The 14312-nt window shown below is 47.6% G+C and overlaps 1 long non-coding RNA gene across 2 annotated transcripts in view; it reads left to right on the top strand.

The window, feature by feature from the left end:
• LOC102378409 overlaps nucleotides 1-14312 on the top strand; it is a 51393-nt gene that overhangs the window by 31355 nt on the left and 5726 nt on the right. The window contains exon 2 of one of the 2 annotated variants that reach the window (XR_001359323.1): nucleotides 13433-13499. The exons of the other annotated variant lie outside the window; for it this stretch is intronic. This is a non-coding gene — a long non-coding RNA (uncharacterized LOC102378409). The remainder of the gene's footprint in view (nucleotides 1-13432; nucleotides 13500-14312) is intronic. 2 annotated transcript variants of the gene reach the window in all.

Here is a 14312-nt window from a genome sequence, read left to right as displayed (position 1 = left end):
GGGTTCTGTGTGGGGGATGGATAGATAGGGGGTTGTATGGGAGTTGGGGAGATGGCTGGACCCATAGTGGGTTTACGAATGGGGGTGGATGAGTAGGATGTGAACTGGTATGAATTAAATAAGATCTAATTAAATATCTTTCCTAATGACACTATTTGAGATTGCAAAAACTATAGTTAACTTTTTTTATTTTTTCATATATTCATTCAGGTACCATAATCCTGACAGCTGGAAATTCCATAAGAGTAACATAATTTAACATACTCACTCTCTTCTCTGACCCCACAGAGGTCTGTACATCACCTTGACTAATCTCTTCTCCAATACATTTACTATTTAGCTGGTGCCGAAGGTTTGCAAGGTGCTGTACAAGGAACGGGCAGCTCCCTGCTCTGTCGTTGAACTCCCCCAGGTACAAAAGGCACTTGGTAGGTTGTAAAGTGCCAATTAGGGGAGTGAGTATATTCAAACCTCTGGCTGTGGCTCATAATACAGTCAACCTATTCTTGTTCTCTACTACTGCTACTCTAGCCTCATTCTCATACCTCTGCTTTTCCAAAGTCTCATATCACAGAGCTGTTTTCCTGCCTGGGGCAAACATTATTTCCAGGTGGGTTATTGCGAAGCAGTAGAAGGATTAAGACTATTGGGTGCTGCTGAGGATACTTATGCTTATCATCCTGTGAACTCCTTTTTGGGTCCATCAGAATTCCCCAGTGGCTTTTCCCTTCCTGGAACAATGCCATTATCCTGTCAATTGCTTGGAAACCAGAGATAAGCCCATAATTTGCATCAGTATTTGACTTTAAATCTTCCTGTCATGAGCCAATGTATCTTTCCAGGGGCACACATCTGCCCACTTCTGAGCAGCCAGGATTAGGAGGGGCTGAATCTGTATATAGAGTCAGAGATCAGAGGAAAATAGGGCTGGAAGGGACGTCAGGAGGTCTGGTCCCCATGCCCTGACTAACTACACTCAGTGTTGGAAAGCTCTTCCTAATATCCCAGCTAAATCACCCTTGTTGTCAGTTCAGACTATTAGTACTTGTATTATCTCCTGTGGTCATAGAGAGTAGCCTATCACTAGTCTTTTCATAGATTCCATAGATTTCATAGACCTTGGGGGCTGGAAGGGACCACACGAGATCATCGGGTCCAGCCACCCTGCCATAGGCGGGAAGTCAGCGAGGATTAAGTGACCCCAGCAAGAAATATATCCACCTGTTTTTTGAAGGAGTCTAGAGTAGGTGCTTGCACCACCTCTAGGGGGAGTTTGTTCCAGACCCTTGACACACGCACCGTAAAGAACTTTTTTCTTATGTCTAGTCTAAATTGGCCTTCCTGGAGTGTATGGCTGTTAGACCTTGTTATCCCTTGGGGAGCTCTGGTGAACAGCTGTTTTCCCAGGTCCTGGTGCACCCCCCCTTATGTAATTGTAGACTGCCACCAAGTCCCCCCTGAGCCTTCTTTTCTCCCAAGTCCCTCAGCCTCTCCTCATACAGCCTTCCCTCCAGGCCTTGGATCATATGAGTGTCTTGCTATAACCAGGGATCCTGGTTTTCACCGATAAAAGAATTGCAAATTCTTTGATAAAGAAACCACAAATTTTCTGATAAAACCTCAAAATACATGATTAAAATGAAAACCCCCTCGCTCCTTCTCACAGCCCTCCCATCCCTGCTGGTGCCCCTCATCCCCCACCTGGGGTGGCCCCTGCCACCCCAGCCCTGCTGGAGGGGCCCCCCAGTTGCCAGGGCTATGAGGCCAGGGACCTGGGTCCACAGACCCCTGCCCCTGCAGAAGGGGGTGGGTGCTGCAGTGGAGAAGAGCATGGAGCCAGACCCTCCCCCTCCAAACCCCTGTCCCCTGCTTGGGCAGGGGGGAGGAGCCAGCTCCCTGCTTGCACTCCTTGGGGGCAGGGGGCACCTGTGCCCCCCAGATCTGTGTGCAGGGTTTGGGTGGGGGCGGGCTCCCCACTGCAGGCTCCAGCTCCTCTTCCCCTCCACAGCCCAGTGGGTGCAACCCAGCACTGCAGGACAGAGCGGGGCAATACAGGAAAGCTGCTTAATGCTGTGAGCTCCACACTTCCCTGGTGATGAGTCCCCAGCATGTACAGCTACAGTGAGGAGCAAAACCCCATGCCGCTGTCCCCGCTGCAGCCACATGTGCACTGTGCCCTGCATCACATCATTCACAGCAGCCGCCAATGAATGATGTGTTGCACCTGCCAGGCTGCGGAGGCCCCGGGTGAGGGCAGCAGGGCAGGAGCCTGAGCCCACAGCAGGCAGCCCGAGCCCACCTCCACCCCACGCAGAGATCTGGGGGTGTGGGTCCCCACTGTCCCCTGGGAGTGTGTGCAGCAGTGTGGAGATGCCCCCCAACCCCGGGAGGAGCTGCCTGTGGCCCCATCCTGTTTCCCTACTGGGGCCCTGTGGCCATGCACTGCATCCCCAAGCCCCATGCACCCCCCGGCTGGCCAGCATTCCCAGCCCCCGCCCTGCCCAACCCTCTCCCTCCCTTCCTATGTGGGCCTCAATCTCCTGCTTCCACTTACCTGTTGGAACTGCTCTCCAGGCTGCCTGGCAGCCATATACATGCACGTGGCATCCCCTGCCTCACCACCCGCCTCCCGCTCCCCCTGCCTCTTTGCAGGCTGGAACCCTGCCAGCTTGCAGAGAGCTCTTTGCAAAACTGCAAAATCCATGGGCTTGCAAAGGAGCTCTTTGCAAAACTGCTAAAATGAAAAATCTGCGTTTTGCTCCGGTAAAGGAAGAAATCCGTGCTTTTCTCCTTTTTTCCATGGGAAACGGAAAACCCGGATCCCTGGTTATAACCACCATTCATGTGTTTGAAGACTATTATCAAATCCCTTCTTAATTTTCTCAATAAAAAAAATCAAACCACTGCCTATCAGACCTTCTTTTTCCCAGGTTTAAGCAAAGTTTTTTCATAGATGATATTTTCTTGAAGTTGTAAGGGGGGGGGGGGGGGGGGCGCTGTTATTTTGGGCAGAGAGCTGCTTACTGAGTTTTGGCAAGCCATCAAGGGCCACATGACAGTCATCCAGGGGCAGATAAATATTAATTTTCTAAATTTTTTAGGGGCCCTGTGGGCCGGATAAAATGGTCTGGCAGGCCGCATCCAGCCCCCGGGCTGCATTTTGCCCACCCCTGTTGTAGAATCATTTGTATCTGCCATCTGTCCCAATTCTAACCTGGACAACTGCTGCCCAGGTTTATGTTTGACATAAATTCTCTGGGGTATTTCACTTGGATGTAGGGTGCTTCTGTCATCCATGTCCTAAACCATTGTACCTTTTTGGGGGTTTGAGTAGAGTCCCTGACTTGAGAGTCTGCTGTTTGATTGGTGGAGCTTGTCCACCAATCTGGAGACAGCAAAGGGAAGCAATGCCCCACCTTTTTCTGAAGGGAGCGGGCACGGAGCAGCTGCACCTGAATCAGAACTGCACCAGCCAGGTCTGGAGAACTTTGGGGGCGGAGCCCCTGAAAAGTATAAAAGAGGAGCGTGTTCAGCAAGCTGGAGAGAGATGATGAGGGACGGCAAGGAGAGAAGAGCTCCAGAGACAGCCGTCCTCGGGACCCTGCCTGAGCTTCAGCAGTGTGTGGATCAGTGCATGGGGAGCTGGCCCTGGGAGCAGCTCATGGCTGCTTGGGCCTCACCCAGTGCGCAGGTTGGCACATAGCTAAACCGCCTTGGAAGCAGCTCGCAGCTGCTTACATTAGCCCCGGCCCTAGGCCAAGTGACCAGAGCCCTGCAGTGCAGCTCCACCTTTAACTAAAGGAGCCCCAGTGCCCAGAGCAGGGCCCAGGAAAGGGAAGAACCCCCGGAATGAGTCCAGGGAGTTGGAACCTGCAACTGCTTGGCTCCTGCGAGAGCAGGGTGCTCAGTGCAGGGCACCAGGCTGTGGAGGAGAGCCGAAGGCACCGCTGGGGAGAGGCTCTTGCAGGATTGGCCACTGGTGGATGAGTCTTGACTTCTTCAGAGAGGAAGCATGAGTTGCTGGGAAAGCGGGTCCTGCTGGAGAGGCTGACATGGGTAAGGAGGGTCTGCTGCCTCCAGCCTCCTTTGCAGGAGGGCCGTGTCCATGTCACAGGGCTCTAAAGGGGAGGGGCTTCAGGGAAACCGCTCGTGGAGGTGCTGAGTGCACTCCCTATTTTGAGGTTGTCATTGCATTAAGGGCTATATAACTAGGGGTATACTTTAAGGGGGTTTGTATGGTTTATGTGTTTTAATGCCTCAATGTGTATATTTGTATTGTTATTTGTGAAGGGTTAAAGAAATGTTATTGTTAATTTACTTGGGTTATGTAGGTTAATATCCCTGTGTGTTAATTGTGTTGTATAGGTTGTAAGTTATTGAGTTCATCTTTGGTATTATATATGAATTGTAGAATATTATATATAGTATTATATATTAAGCCTTGTAAATATTCTGTTTTATATTAAGTGTCTGCAATTTATTCTTGTAATAAATTGTAGACAGGTACTTGGCTTCAGCTTAGCTCTATAGAGAGGGGAGGAAGCTGCTCTAGTAGCTGACCACTTCCTCAGCACCCTGCCTGACCACCACCACTGTCATTGGAGGACAGGGCACGCTCCCTGGGCTCCACCATTGTATACTGTTGCTATGCACTATTAAATGTCTGCAGCACTCCAGCATAGAAGTGGCTGCATTTCTTAGTGAGTCGCAGGACTCCCTGTGCATGTATGAGAGCAGAAGGAATTGTCACAGCATTTCTGGCATCTATGGAATAGGGATATCTGAATTCCTGTGAGAAACTGATTGTCCTTCCCAGGCCCGATTTTAAGCTTCCTATTTTCTGGGTTATGTATCTGAAGTTTTAGTCCAGACAAATTATAGTAGAATAGCCTGTCCCAAGTGGGACTAAACCTTCCATTGCTTTTCCTCAAAGCAGTACCCATCATTTTGAACAACCCCACCCAAGCAGCTGAAGGATAAAGATCAATTAAAAGATCCATGGTAAATATTTTGTTTAAAAGAAAAAAAAAAAGACTATTTAAAATCTTCAGAATCAGTACAAAAAGAGCATGCACTTTGTCACAATTACATGTCTCTATGGTTGACAGTAAAAATCCCTTCCAGCTAGCAAGATGGAGAGCTGTTGACATAACTCAGTAGTTATGCAGGACGTGGCATGTGGGGCCTCAGGTCTCTGCATCACACCAGGAGGTCAGAGTTACCACCACATGGTATGGACACTGAATTCAGGTCAGGTTGGGTAAATGGAATTAAACTGTAGTAGCAAGAAAAGGGACTGAATGTGGAAATTTGCAAATATTAGCAGTATTTCTGTTGTTGCTTTGGTGAGGGGAAAAACAAAATTCAGTTGAGGTCAACCTGAAACTTTTAAATTTTAATCTTTAAGTTTGGCAACCAAAATGAAATATCAGTTATTCTCACAGCTTCCTGACCCCAAGTAGTGTAACTTGGGGTCAGGAAGCAGGGCATTAGCTCCGGTGTGTACTTGGAGTGTCACAATGCCATAAATGCTAGTGTCCTCACCAATGCTAACACCACGAGCATGAAGTGTTGATTATTCAACATCAGCTGCAGTGGACAGGTCATTGCGTGCACCTGCCTGATGTATGTTTACCAAAGCAACCGCTATACTCCCAACTATGCCAAGGATGAAAGATATGTGGGGGCCAGAGGAAGCGCTTCAAGGACACCCTGAAAGTGAACATTAAGAAGCGTGGCATTGAAATCACAAATTGAGAAAAACTAGCCCAGGACAGGGCTACATGGCAGTACCTTGTGAGAGAAGGTACATCTCACTTTGAGGAAAATGGTCTTGCCTTGGAGGCACAAAAACAACAGAACTGGAAGGCAAGAAAACAAGACCGAGAAATCCATGGTCCAACCTTCCCTTTAATCACCGCTGTTAGCATTTGCCGGAGTTTGTGGCTCTAGGATTGGCCTTCTTAGCCATCAATTGACTCATCTACAACCCTTCATTTGACCATGGGAGTGATCATCCTCGACCATGAGGAATTGTTGAGGATGACTTAAGTGCCTGTCCGTACCGCCCTCCCTAAGTCTGCTCCAGCACCAGCAGCCTGGATAGAACCTGGATGGACATCAGATGTAAATGATTCTACCACTATATGATCTATTTAAAAAAAACATTTTCACTGACACAGATCCAAGCTTTTGGTGGTTCACTTGAAATCCTTGCTACAAAGGTGTAATTGGTCATGTTTACAACCTGAGCCAAGCCTGCTGCAGGGGGAGGTGTCAGGGGAGTCAACTTTACACACCTAAGGGTGGGGGCAGTGGAGCTCAAGCAACCTCATGCTCCTGGAATAGGTGTTAGCATGGTCAGCACCAAGAGGGTTAATGCACTCCTACAGCAGCTGCCAATGAATAATGTCATCAGTCACATTCAGAAACAGTAAATTTGGTGGTGAATAGAAATGGCATGTGCAGTAAGGAAAGCATCTGCTCCTTTAATCCCCAAGCTGCTGGCCATCCTGACACTTCCTCCAGCCTCACTGTCTCTGGCTCCAACCCCTGCCCTGGCAGTAAGAAAGGCATCAGTTAACCGGGAGGCTGCCATTCTAAGTTAGTGACCTTCTACTCACCCACCCCAGGTTACGCTAGTGCTTGCTGTAGAGGCACAGAAGATCCTGATCTTTCCCTTATTATAAAGGGGCAAAAGAATGAAATGGTGCCAGGTTGCCTTAACTTATCAAAAAAGCAGCATTGTGCATCCCTGAGAGCGCTGTATCCATCTGGAAGTTCTCTGGAGAATGAACTGTATTAGCAATAGCATGGAATTTGTTTCCTGTTCCCAGCATTAATTGTTCAGAACATGAGGCACAGAGAAAAAAAGAGTCCAGCAAACAAATCGGATTGAAAGGAGTTTGCTCTGCTGTCCCTTGCATGCACAGATATGTAGCAGAGGGTAGCCTTGTACCTGCCATGGCCTCACATTCCTTATTAGGAAGGCAGAGAGCATAAGACTGGATTCCTTCAGCAAGAGTCAATAATGTGGGTAATATACTCCCTCCTCATTAATAAACTGCTGTCCAAGCAGCTGTGCATTCAGATCTAGCAAACTGCCAGCAAAAGCTGAGGTGCAGGAGTATCCTGTGATCAGACCCTGTTTTATGACAGCATTAAAGAACAGAGTTAGCAAAACTCCCTTCTTTGTGCATGCAGCAGATGCAGAAGTAGTCTCCACAGGGTGACCCACTGACCCACTTTGCTTTCATGGTTTATGAAATTGCACCATCTGTCAGGAAAGGGCACAATACTGCCCTCTGACCAACACAGTAAAATTCACCTCCAACACTGGTCTCTCAAAGTGCCCAGACCTCTCTCCATTCCTGGCTCTAACATCTGCCCCTCTGTAAACAGTGCCCCCAGTCTTTCCTCCATTGCTTTGTCTTTGATCAGTGCCTGCCTTCAGCTCATATTGGACATGCTGCTTTGCCTCTCAGCACTGACATGCAATGGGGTGGGATTGTGTCATGCTCATGGCTCCTGTTAACTTCTCTAATATCTGCTATAACCATTTGTGTGTGGAAACACCCAACAGAAGCTTTGTCTTTTTGCTTTGCCAACCAGTTGACTGTGATTTTTAACTGAAATCTGCACTTTACTGCTGAGTTGACTAATTAGCTCCACAGTAGAGTCACCATCTACACATGCGCTGGTATTAGGGTGCAGTAAATTAATTAACTCCACCATAAGATAGTACTGCCAGGGACAGTATTATCTTATGGTGGAGTAATTAAGTGAGACAAAACACGTGTGTAGACTATGACAGGGGCTGGCTGGGGCATGAGGGTGCTAAAGTCTGGGGACTGCCTGCCATATGGCTCTGCACTTCAGCACTCTCATGCTCTAACCTGCCCCTCCACTGCCTGTCACCATCACCTGGAGCCTGGGGCTGACCCACCAAGCTTGCTGCCAACCCAGGGCTACTCTGCCCCAGGTCAAATTGCTTCTGTCTCAGGCGCATGTGCAGACACTGCCCTTGGGAGCAGCTGACTCCGGCACAAACTGTACCAGAGTTTACCCTATCACCTTAAAAGCAGGTGTAGACGCACCCAGTGTGTGATCTTGGTTAAATCCCCTAACTTGGGTCAGTTTCTGTATATGTACAAATAGTAAGACCTACTTATTTTACAAAGCAGATGCGAGAATGTATCCAAAAAATCTATTCTATTAAATAGGCTATTTAAAAAGGAAATTTGATGTTGAACAGCTAATAAAACTAAGCAAGATATCTCCCAAAACTGCTGTTCTGTGAAAGATTCTATTTGTTTTTAAACTCAAATTATAATGAAGCTGAAATATAATTTTTATGAAATGATGCATAAATGTCTGAACAGAGGAAAAGGTCCAGCTAGTTTTGAAAATAAGGAGTAGGGGAGCCTCCGAACTTTACAAGATAGTCTGACATAGACTGGGAAGCAACTGGCCTTGTAGCTCCAGCTCAACCTGGCAAACAAGCTTTATCTCACCCTGCCACTGCAAGTAGTGCTTTGACAGAAGACCAGGCCTGGCCTGAGTCAGGGTGGGTGCTATTTCTGTTGCAATCTTTTTTCTGCTTTTCCAAGGAGTTCTCTTTCATCGATAAATAATTGTTTCCCTATTCTAGAGAATTTAACAGCAGCAAAATGTTATGACACCAGGCCAATGTTCCTAGCATTTGCTCAGAAAGCAGGAATCTGCTCAGTTGTCCCCCAGCCGATCACAGTGGGAGACCACCAGCTAAGCCACATCTATAATTTTAGTAGTCATAATATAAAAACAATTGCTTTGTCTATGCTTATATTGCTAAGCTGCTAACCACTCATTTTCCCCAGAAGGAGTGCATTGTCAATAAGTGGTTTAGTGTGTGGGCAAGTGTGCAGCATGCTTGATTTGTAAGTATTATGGGCCAAACATGATACCCTCAGGGCTGTTTCTCTAGCCTGTATTCTGACAGTCCACTCTTTGTGATCCTGTATGGCTGTTTATTGGCTGAAGTTCTCAAGCAAGAGTTGCCCAGACTTCAGCACATCCTGAATCATCTCCCAGATCTTTGGGACTTTGGGTGGTGAAGTGGTCCATAACCCATGATCCTCCATCCATATGAAATGTAGGTAAGTATCTTTGACTTCAGGTGGGTCTGGAATCCTAGAAATAGCATTCATTGGAGCAAAGACGAGATGTTGCATTCAAATGTCTGCTTCTTGCTTCTATTGGTGGCTGGGGTTGGGAGTAGTCTGTCTTCTACTGGGAGGAATAAATGGAAGAGTTAATATTTCCCCTTTAGTTGGATAACAAGTTGTGACACCAGGTTATATGGTAACAAGATTTTAGCTTCTTTCAGACATTGTTTTCCATTGTGTTAGCCTGGTTCTCAGGGGATTGGGGTTCAGTTCTCTGCTTTGCCATAGACTTCCCGTGTGACCCTGGACCAGATCCTAAGCAATTTCTAAGGTAACTAGTTTAAGGGGTGACATGCCCCCAAAATGGGTGTTTCAGGAAAGTGATCCAAATTACTAAAAATGGTGGTGTGGCTACACTTTTGAAATGTGCCACCCCACCCACACTGCTAGGCGGAGCTGCCTCACATGTCTCAGTTTCCAGGAGAAGCACATGCACAAACAGGAAGGGCTGCAGCAGGGGCGGTCTGTCCTGTCACGGCCACTTCCCAATCTACCTCCGCATGAGGTAGGCATGGCAGTTTCACCTGGCACCAGTGGTGGCATCACCCTAGTTGAGGACCACTGATGTGAAATGAGGCAGTACAATAGTAGTCCTTGACTGGGATGCTGCCAAATTCAGAGAAGCTATGGAAGGGTGTCCTGAACCTAAAAAGGTTGAGAACCACTAGGCTAAGCACTAGGCAGGGACAGCCTCAGGCTGGAGATACAGGGTATACATTGCACAACATGTTTGAGAATGAGACACATGGGAAATTAGAAGTTGAGTCAAAATCTGTTGAGAGAGACTGAAGGGAGCTGGAGAAACCAGTCATAGGCTGGCCATGAGAACACAGTGGGTCCATGATAAACATACCAAAGAAAGACTGGAGGGGCCATCTGAGAAGGCAAAAGAAGGAAGGGCTGTAGAGACATATGTAAGTACTGTATTTTCCCACCCCTTTAGGGAGTGATCCTCACTTGGGAGCTGTGTGCAGACCTTGCAGGAAACAAAACAGTCATTCAGTTTCTGAAAGCTTCGCACACTTGTATCTTCATCTTTCTTGTCCCCAAGGGAGAATGGATCTCACAGGGCCATGTTTTCTGGTTGGTTTGTTTGTTTTGTGCATGTCTCTCATTTCTCGGTTTCTAAAAATCCAAATCCTACCATGCTGTTTGCTGTGCTTCTCTCATCCTCTTTTATTAGGTGAACACTTTCCAGGTCAGTCTGGCCCATACCCTTCTTCTGCATACTTTTGCCATGTGCAGTGAAGGTGCTGCCTCTGGGGAGGCAGGTTGGGGGGTGGGGAGGGCAGGGTGAGAAGAGAGATGCTTTGGTGGAGCAATGTCCATAGGTCCCAAGGCCTTCAGCTCCTTCTCAAACTATTTCTCTTGTGCATGCAGTTGTAGTGCCTCAGTCTCTGGGGGGTGGGAGAGGTGCATGGAGTCAGAGAGGGTAGCCATGGTCACTTGCCAAAACCAAAATGGCCAACAATCAGGCTCATGCCAAACATGGCATACAGATAGTCCAGTTTCAGGAACTCTGGTTTGCGGGGAGGCAGTCAGAGAGAACTGAGAAATGATAAGGGCTTAGGAAAAGTCCAGTGGCTTGGTAAAGGTCCAGAGGGCAAGGTGGGAACAAGTGACACACAAAAACCCCCCACTTTTACCTACTAGCCTGCCCTGAGGGGTCTATTCTTGGCTGATGTATCTGCAGTGGTGAGCCTACATAGAGGAGTTGTGGTTGGACCTCAGAAATTTGGCAAGTTCATTGGTAAAGTCCATGAAGGTGTTGCAGAGCACTATCTTGTTCAGTTCCTGAGTTCTGTGCCACTTCATATAGACATGGGAGTCCCTTGGCAGCATAGTCTGGCTAGTCTTGCCTATGCCTCTCTGGTAATTTCAAATGTCTTTAAAAGGGAGGCTAGTATATGCTCTGCCCCAATCTAGAGATTTTTTTTCTAAACTATCTGCAGAGGCAAAGTGCTCTGCTATCATGTATGCTCTGAGTACACCCAGGTTATTGGCACTGGGTGGCCCCTAAACTCCATCTAAGCCTGCAAAGTGGGCCAATCAGGAGGGTGAAAAGGCCTATGTAAGAGTACTGGATGTCAGAGTACCTTTGGGATTGTGACCATATGTGCACAGAGCTTGTGAATTGAACATATGGGCATCTATTTTGTGTGTGACAAAACTAGGCATGTTAGCAGGTTTGTGAGCACCAGAGTGAGGTCAATCTGGACCTTACTTAGGGATTTAGATGCCTATATGCCATGTAAGTCCTGTTTAAATGCCTGCAAAGTCATGGAGGATTTGGCCTGTAGTCTCTCTGGGCCTCAGTTTTCCATTGGTAGGAAAAGGATAATAGCATTCCCCATCACACTGGCCACATCTACAAGAGACACTGACTGCACAGTAACCTGTGACTATTGAACGGTAGCGTTGTGTGGCAGGAAACGTGATGTGATGTTATTGCACAGTAGCCATGAGCTACTGCACAATCAGTGTTACAAAACAGTCTTTCCTCTGCACAACTGCGCAGTAACTCCAGTTACAGAGCAGTCATTTAGTACTTGTTTATACAGTGACTTGTTTAGTACTTGGTTATACAAGTACTAAATGACTACACAGTAATGACTGCCCAATCAGCATCTGGGTTCCTGTCAGAGCAAACACATTAAGGGCTAGGCCAGGGGCAGGCAATTATTTTGGGCAGAGGGCAGCTTACTGAGTTTTGGCAAGCCATCAAGGGCCGCATGACAGGCAGCCCAGGGCAGATAAATATTAATTTTCTAAATTTTTTAGGGGCCCCACGGGCTGAATAGAATGGCCTGGCGGGCCGCACCTTGCCCCCGGGCCGCATTTTGCCCACCCCTGGGTTAGGCAGTACCATAACAAGGAAGTTTGGCACCCGGGGCAAGCCTGCAGCAGCAGCCCGCCCTTGCTCCACACACAGATCCAAGTCTCTTAAGTGTCTACTCCCTACAGATTAGGATTTGGATATTGGAGAATATATCAGGTTTATCCTCTCATTCCATGGCTTTCAAAGATCAATGCAACGTAGGCCCTATATGAAATTTGACTTGCCATCTTTAAAACTCACCAGTGGTCTGCTCTAGGCACCTCCTGCTCCCCCCAGCTGCTGCCAGACATAGGAATGGATGTCTGGCCAAGTAGTCTGTGCTCTAACTAAACAGAGAGAGGATACAACTAAGTCACTCCTGTAACTGCTGCAATCCTCTTCAGAATGAATTGGTGCGCTCCCCTCCTCCCCATTCCCTTCCTAAAGCTGTGTGCAGTGCACCTCCCCTCCATTGGGTATAAACTGATGAAACAGAAATGTAGTACAGAGGAGTTCAGTGCATCCAGGGAGAGTGCCTTCTGGTGCTACTGCGCTCTCCTACAATAAACTGCCAGTCACTGGCAGGATATTCTTACCTGTGCTGTTTCCTTTAGCATACGGCATTTCTCACTCATGTCTCTCTCTATGTAACTGTTTGGGTACATGATGAATCTGAAAGTCAAAACCATTGTCTCCAGACAGGGTAGAGGAACACAGCAACAGGCTCTGAACAATCTCAGAACATCAAGTCTTAGAAAGGAAAATGCCTCTAATTCATTCAAATACAGTGTCTGTCAACACTGAACCTACCCCGCTGCCTCATTCTTCCATTCCTTTTATGTGTCAGCAGTAATTACATTCTCTTTGACTGATTGTCAGTGCTACTCCAGCCCCACAGCACAGCATTGACAGGGTGTGGATGGAAGAATTAGAGTGGCTAATTAGAGTCTCAAAAACACTGTTTTTGAACCTCTGCTCTAGAATTATTTGATCCTTTCAGTAAAACAAAGGATAAGGGAGAACCAGGTGTATAACTGTTTTGGACTTTCAAGAATCCTTCAGTGAAGTCGCTCACAAGAGGCAGTAAAGGGAAATTCCATATTTTCTTGCTTACCCTACAAATATGGCATGCATCTTGTTTGGGAAGGCAGAATGAAATAAAAAGATTTTTTTTCCCCACAGACATGGTCAAAATCTGACCCATGGAGCAGAGGTAGAGCTTACCCTTCGGTTCACTTGCCCTCCTTGTCCTGCTCAGCTAAGAGCTACTGCCAGTTCAGCAGCAGCTGTGAGAGGGTTAATTCTAGCTCTGATGCTGAACAAAGAACTCCGCCCCTGCTGCTTGTGGCCCAGGAGACATGGGAAACTAGCGGCAGCCATTACATGCTTCTCCATGCTTCTATTCCAGTGTAGCAAATCAACTTCCCAGCTTAAGATATGCATCCCAATGTTGGAGAACTGACTTCTGAAAAAAGGTAGGTATGGCATGCAAGAAAATAGTCCCACATATAATAAGTGAGTTGTAAGTTGTTGTTACAGAAGGCATTTTTTATTTGATCATTGATTAGCACTGTTGTACGGAGGTGAATTTCTGCAAAGAGGAGCATTGATAGAACTGGTCAGGAGATTTCTGAGGAACCAGTTTTTCACTGGAAAATGCTGATTCCTTGAAACCAAAATACTATGTGGAAACATTAGTTTGAACAAAGCTGTTGGCAGGAAAACGTGTCTTAGGTGAAGTGAAGCAAGGAATTTCTGAGGAGCTAGAACATCACTTAACCATAGGGATTCACCAACAATGCAGGAGACCTAGGTGGGAGTCCTTGCTCTGCTTCTTCCAGACCAGGAACTTGACCAGTCTTCCATATCCTGGGCAAATCCCATACCAAATAGCTACTAGGCCTGTGCAAAGCGGCTGGTATTCACTTTGGATTCAGCCAATTCAGGGGACAGTGATTCAATTTGGCGATTCAAATCATTGTCCCAATTTGATTCGGTTGAATATCTGAATCAGCCAGGTCAGGCCCATCTCCCGCCCCTCTCGCAGTCCAGCAATGGCTACCCAGCCCACCCCAGCTCCCGGCACTTGGGGAAAAAAAAGCCCCGGCTCAGTGGGTGCTGCCAGGCAGGGGACGATCGCCGCTGCCCCACACTACATGGGGGCTCTGCATGAGCCCCCCGAAGTCCCGAGGTCGCTGCAGGAGGCTTTTCTCAGCTTTTTTTTTCCTTAAAGGGCCAAAGCCCTGGCAGGCAGGGCCCCTGTGGGGGGGGGCTGGGGGAGTGGGGGG

The sequence above is a fragment of the Alligator sinensis genome, unplaced genomic scaffold (assembly GCF_000455745.1).
Source record: "Alligator sinensis unplaced genomic scaffold, ASM45574v1 scaffold647_2, whole genome shotgun sequence".
Taxonomy (NCBI): Eukaryota; Metazoa; Chordata; order Crocodylia; family Alligatoridae; genus Alligator; species Alligator sinensis.
The sequence above is the reverse complement of the archived record's forward strand: the minus strand, read 5'-3'. Positions and strand labels throughout refer to the sequence as shown.